Genomic DNA, 7,332 nt, shown 5'->3' on the forward strand with positions numbered 1-7,332 from the left:
TGAATTATCAGATGAAGTGGGTGAAGATGGTACATGTAAAGAGGTTTTTGGGGATTTCTTGACATAATACTCAAACAGTTTGTTCATGTATTTTTTCACTTTTGAACATAGCTTTTCCCCAACTTCTTTTCCAAACATATCCACAATTGCAAATGGAACATAATCAAGCTTGTTACGGGGATCAATATAGATGAAATAAAGATCATCATGTTCATTTTTTGTGGTTCACCCCAATACTTTTTGAACATCACATTCATACTTTCTGCCACTTCTTTCAAATTACGATCTTCATTTGTCATCATCTATTTCAAAATAAGATTATGTTCAGCAATTTCAACAAAGTGTGTATTGCTAGTGACATAATTAGAACCAGAGATCTTCAAAGTAAGTACATAAAAAATTTCAAGAAATTTCACCATTGACCTCACATTATTCCAGTACACTTGAAATAATATTTGCAGTAGTTCCATCTTCAACACTAGTTTCATCTTCAACATTAGTTCCATCTTCAACACGAGTTCCATCTTTGTTTTCAGAAGAATCAGAACCAAAGGTACGAAGATGATTCAAGTATCCAATATCATAAAAACTATATCTTTCAAATGCAAGCTCAAAATGTTGTGCTACATCAAGCATCGAATATGTAGAGTTCCACCTAGTAGGAACATCTAAACATAATGATTTCTTACAAGTTATCAATTCAGATTCACAATATTCTTTAAACTTTCTATGTCTTGCGGGAGATTGTTTAATGTATTTCACAGCTTGTCTCACTAGCTTGACAGACTTACCAATTTCCTTCAACCCATCTTGCACAATAAGATTAAGGATATGTGTCATACACTTGAAGATGGTCACCATCCATAATGTTAGTTCCCCAATTGCTCAATTTTTTAGACATCTCTTTCACAGTAACATCATTAGAACTAGCATTATCAACTGTTACAGTAAAAAAATTATCCAAACCCTATTCAAGCAAAAATAATTAGTAATGCAAGCCGCCATATCCACGCCCTTATGACTAGAAATAGGACAAAAATTTATAATCCAATTTCTAAATCTATAAAGTGGGCTGTCAAACACATGTAGTTTATTTTTTGTATAGAGGTCCAAGTATCTGTTGTATGACAAACTATTGGACGTGCTTCTTTGAAAACCTTCTTCAAAAGTTTTTTTTCTTTGAGGTATAGTTCATAAAAATCTCTTATAACAGTTCTACGAGAAGGAATATGAAATTGCAGCATTGTAACTCTCATGATGTTTTTAAAACCCTCTTTCTCAACAAAACTAAATGGTAGCTCGTCAACAATTATCATTTTTGCTAAAGCTTTCCTACTTTGTGTTTGGTCAAATTTCCAAGTGCTAATGACCCCTTTTTTTGCTCCTGTTAAAGATGGTAGGAAATTAATTAGATTTTGACCTTTATCTACGGTGTCACGAGGAAATTTAGGACATGTTCTCATATCAGTACTCATTGATGACGTACCATTAGATGATGTAGAAACTTCATAAGCTTTTGCACAATACTTGCATTTGGCTTTACTAGCTCCATTATCATCGATGAACTTTTCAAAATGCTTCCAACAATTAGCTCTAGGTTCCATGGTTTTTCTTTTCTTTGAAGTATCAACATCAACTTCAACCTCACTGGGAAATGAGGTGTAAGGTATGCTCTCATTTGAAGCTCCACTTTCACTTCCCTTACTTCCAGTTTCTGTCATCTATAAAAAAGTGAAACAAACAACAAGAACAACAATCAACAAATACACATTTATTCAAAAAGCAACAGTGTTATATTTTTTACACTTTATATTTACTTTTGACTTTACTTTAGAAAAAATGTACAGTCTGCTATTTAAATTTTAATACTGAAAAATGAAAATGGTTATTGGTTTAGGCCTCACAAAGTCACAATAGCCCTCAGCTTTGTTACAAGGAAACAAACAATTTTCATAGAAGCAAATGCAAGAGCACAAGGAACAACTATAAAATTAGTACATGAGATTTATGAGATGACTGATGAGAGTTTAAGACGATTTTACTAACTTAGTTACGAGTGACGACAAACGAGAGCTGAGAGTTGAGAGACGAGTGAGAGTGACGAACTAACGATAAGACGAAAGTGGTGGCCTGGTGGGCTGCGGCGAGCTGGCGACTGACGTATGTTATGAGTCGGTGTCTCAGGCTCTCATCGACCAGACACAATGTTAGCGTATCTGCGTGATTGCGTTACTTACTTACTGAGAATTGAGAGACAACCGACGTTACGGACTTACGATGGTCGATGTATCAGTTATCAATTTAGTGATTTATCAATTTATAAATTTATCAATTGATAGGAAATTGGCTTGGGTAATTGGGTTACAAATTTGAATAGTTGGGTCGCTGACTGCTGAGTAATAGGAATTTAGGTAGTTGGGCTTGGGCTGACTACTGATAATAATAGGATGGGCCGAGTGGGAGGATTAGGAATGAGTTTTATATATATATATATATATATATATATATATATATATATATATATATATATATATAATTTTGATTTTTTGGTTAATCAAATTTTCAAATCTAAAAACCAAAAACCGAACCGGAAAACTTAAATATAAAAATTCAAAACCGATATCGACCAAAATAATCGAAAAATTGAAACTAAAATTAAAAATAAATTGGTTTGATCATTTTTTTTGATTTGAACCATATTATGCCCATCCTTATTCACTATTCTATATTTCTCGTGATATTTTCTTGATGGCAATTGCTGTTTCATCACTCTATTGGGTCTCTTCTATCTTTCCGTTTTTTCCTCTCTTTTTTTGGTTTGTTGACATTGATTTTTTGCGCGAATATCATGGAGAAAAATGATATTTCTCAACTTATTTCAGTTGTTCTCAGTGGATCTAATTATCATCATTGGTGTGAGGCAATGCATAGTTTTTTGAAAGAGCGAAAGTTGTGGCGATTTGTCATAGGTGATTTAGTCTGTCCAAAGCAAACTGAGACGGAAACAACTGAAAAGTTTGTTGATCATTTAGAATGGGGGATAAAAGAAATCATCATATTATTACATGATTTTGAAATACTTTTGTTCCAAGTATTCACCCAATTTGGACAATTCAACACCACAAAAGGGGTATAGGATCATCTCTCTCAATGATATATTACTTTTGATCTTTCTCATCGTTTTCAATTTATGAAGGAGATAGCCAGATTGAAACAAGAAAAGTGAGAACCTATCTATAAATTTATCTCGAAGAAGGAATCCATGTGGAATCAATTAACCTTGACTGAACCCGTTCTTAGAAATTCTAGTGCCGCCGCCAAATTTTTAGCTTACTGCAACAATGATAAATTGATTAATTCTTGATGGCTCTTACAGATGATCATGAACCAACGTAGGTTGCATTTCTTAACCAACAACATTTGCCAACTCTTGAAAATTCTCTTCCTCACCAAAAATATGAAGAAACTCATTTGGATATCATGCGGCCAGTGGATAACTTAGTTTTTGCAGCCACTAACATAATTGGTGTCAAATTTTGTTGCAATTGTCGTCAAACTGTTCATGCCTTACATGACTACCTAGTTATTGAATGTAATAAATATAAGAATAAGGGACATACATCCAGAATTGTCCTCCAATCTGCATGTATGTTTAAAAGGAAGATCACTTGATTGAGAATTGTCCTACTCGTCCTTAGAACAAAAATCAATCTCGTTTGAATCACTCGTCAAATCCAGTTCTTGTAGTAACCAAAAATTATTGAAATTCATCAATTGAACTTCAAGCTCTCCTTAGTCAACTACTTTCTCCAACTGGTAACTATCTTGCAACTCTAGTTACTCTTTCAGGTAATTTGTCTTGGTACTTTGATTTAGCATGCTGTAATCACATGACGTATTCTTCAGGGATATTCTCAGACCTGGCTACAATTTCTAGCCCATCATTCATTCATATTGTTGATGGATCTAATATGAATGTTAGTAATTAACTATCTATTTCTTCATTAGATTTCTCTTTTCCTGATAGTTCTTAAAATTTTAATCTTATCTCTGTTGGACAATTATGTGATTTTGGGATATGATGTAATTTTTTCTTCTCGTGCTTGTCGAGTGCAGGACGTTCAGAAGGAAAAATCATTAGGAAAGGCCATAAAGTTGGGGTATGTTTGAACTCACTAGTCATCATATTCCCCGATCATCTCCGTGTCTGTTATGTGTTGTTTCTTCTAGTGTTGCGTTGTCATTATGACATCAAAATTTTTGTCATTGTTGAACTTCCTTTTTTAGTTTATAGTGGGTTTTTAGGTCAAATTAATGAGAAAAGTTTGGATTTTATTGCATGTAAACAGGTCAAACAACCCGCTATACCTTTTGATAAAAATCCCTCTATTTCAAACTTTCCTTGTTTGATTTAATACATTCTGATGTTTGGGGACCTCTCATTTACCAAGCATGATTGGATCACAAAAACTTTATCATTTTTATCGATGAATTTTTCCGATTCACATGGATATATCTTATAAAAAATCGTTAGGAACTACCTCAAATCTGTACCAATTTTGCCAATATGTTTAAAACTCAATTGGGTAAAATTATCAATGTTTTTTGGCATGACAATTGCATGGAATATCGAGATTCTAAAATTTTGAATTTCTTATCTATAAATGGTACACTTTCTGAATTCTCTTGTCCCGATACCTCCCCACAAAATGGACAAGCTTAACGTAAGCATAGGTATATCCTTGATTCTCGTTGGGCCATGATTATTTATTCATCTTACCCTGAGCGCTTTTGGGGTGAAGCAACTCTTACTACAATGTTACTATCAATAGACTCCAATATTATTGGAAACGTATCTCCTTATGAACATCTTTACAAGGTAACTCCTTACTACACATTACTTAAAGTACTTGGCTCTGCTTGTTTTGTTCTTCTTCAACCACATGAACACACAAAATTAGAAACTCATGCTTGAGTATCTTTATTTCTAGGATATGGGATAGAACATAAAGGTTACTATTGTTGGGATCCCGTGTCAAATCATATTCGTATTTCTCGGCATTGTGCTTTTGGGAACATATAAAAAAGTTTACTCACTGTCAAAGTTTGAATCTATTCCAATCCTTGTGTTAAGTTTTTTCAAAGTGATCTTAATGTATGTTCATCTAGTGAGTCAGACATTTCACGCCACGGTTTTACTATTACCCTCAATGAAGAGCCATTTGATGTCCAGTTCATGAAAATATTACAACATTAAATTCTCATGATCAATCTCCAATTCATAGTTCCACTCTTGATATGAATGTTTATTCCTAGGTACCCTCGTATTCTCTTCTTCCTAATAACACTTCATATATCCATCCAGTTTGAGAAAAAAATCCTCTTACTCATCTTCATGATTATCAATGTTATTGTACCATGCTTAATTTACATAAGCCTGGTACATACAAAGAGGCATCCAGTGATCCTTGTTGGCTACACTTTATGAAATAGAGTTGTAGGCCTTCGAAAAATCTCATACTTCAGAATTAGTTCACCCTCCTTTTCATAAAACTCTTGTTGATTGCAAATGGATATAAAAGATTAAGACACAATCTGATGTCTCTTTTGAAAGATAAAAGGCTCGATTAGTTGCTCGAGGATTCACCCAAGAGTATGGAATTGATTATGAGCAGACCTTTGCTCTAGTAGCTCGTTTAGCTCTGTTTCTGCCCTTCTTTCTGTTGTAGTAGTTAAACATCGCTCTACTCATTATGTTGTTGTTCTGCGAATTCTTCATTATGTAAAAAGTATTATGTTCCATGGACTTCACTTTTCAGCTAATATTTCTCTTATATAAAAGCATATGTTGATGCTGATTGGGGACGTGATCCTATTAATTGACTTTCTATTATTATTTATTGTATTTTTATAGGAGATTCTCTTATATCGTGGAGAAGCAAGAAACAAACCTTAAAATCCTGATCAAGTACCGAATAAGAATATCGCGCACTTGTTGATACTATTGTTAAGATACTGTGGCTTCGTTGGTTATTGGCTGACATGAGTGTTCCTCAATCTTCTGCCCCACTACTCTTTATTGTGATAGTTGTAGTGCCATTCAGATTGCTCATAAAGATGTATTTCATGAGCATACAAAGCATATATCGTTGTACTCATCAGCACATTGATCTTGCTGCCATTCGATTAGCTTCTATTGGGTCCTTAGATCAACCAGCTAATGTTTTCACCAAGCCTCATCTTCCTAGACGTTTCCAAGATATGGTGACCAAACTTAAATTGATTTCTTGTAAACCATCTTGAGTTTTAGGGGGGATGTTACAATTTGGTAAATATTGTATAGACATTCTAAATATGGACATAGTATACATTTTAATATATTAATATGGTAAATTTTATATTTAGACTTTGTAGGTATTTTATATCGTTTTACTTCTTAACTTCTTGTGTACAAATATGTTTGTTGTCTCTTTTATTCAATATTGAACAGAATTATTAATTCTCCATATTTTCTTGCTTTTCTCTGTCTCATTTTGTAACAAACGTCATGACATATCCCCCTCAATTGTATGCGCATGGTAAACTATATGATGAAAAAAGCAGCCTGCAGACACCACCATCTACTCGGTAGCCAACCGATGTGGAAATGTCAACCCTCGACAAATATTCACACCCTCTTTTTCTCTGTCATTATAAGCGTAGTCATAACTCACAAGACAAGAAGCTCTTGAAACCATGTCTGAACTGACATCGATCTTGTGTCAAGTTGGTAAATTCATCCCACAATCGCTCCTTAAGGATATGAGGTACATACTTCTCTAACAATGCCTATCCTAACTCATTAGCGGTGTCCTGGTTGGTCAGCAACGAGATAAACCTCTAATATTTCTTCACCAACCCATCAATTCGGAAAGAGGTATAATGAACCCCATGACACTCCACCAAACACATGTTATGAAACCTCTCCTGCCAACACACTAGAGACTTATTAGTGTTATCGCCCACAACATTTGTGAACCTGGGAGAACCCAATTTGATGAATTGTTCCAACATCTTGGGTTGACATAAGCAGCCCAGCTACCATAGGCAAAGCAAATGTTGGAACCGGCTAAACCACTAAGCAAGGAGATTGAATACACCCAAATTTACTGTAACAAAGTACAAGTATTTGTTGTTCAAATAAAGAACTTGATAGAGCTAAGGGTCCATCATATGAGGAATAAGGCCTAGACTTAGCCTAATTAGTCGTTTGTTGTACTTTTAGTTGAGTAATTTCCATTAAAAGAGGGGGGTGTATTTATTTTAGATTATTAGTTATAAATATTTTATCGT

The sequence above is a fragment of the Solanum lycopersicum genome, chromosome 8 (genome assembly GCF_036512215.1).
Source record: "Solanum lycopersicum chromosome 8, SLM_r2.1".
NCBI classification, from domain to species: domain Eukaryota; kingdom Viridiplantae; phylum Streptophyta; class Magnoliopsida; order Solanales; family Solanaceae; genus Solanum; species Solanum lycopersicum.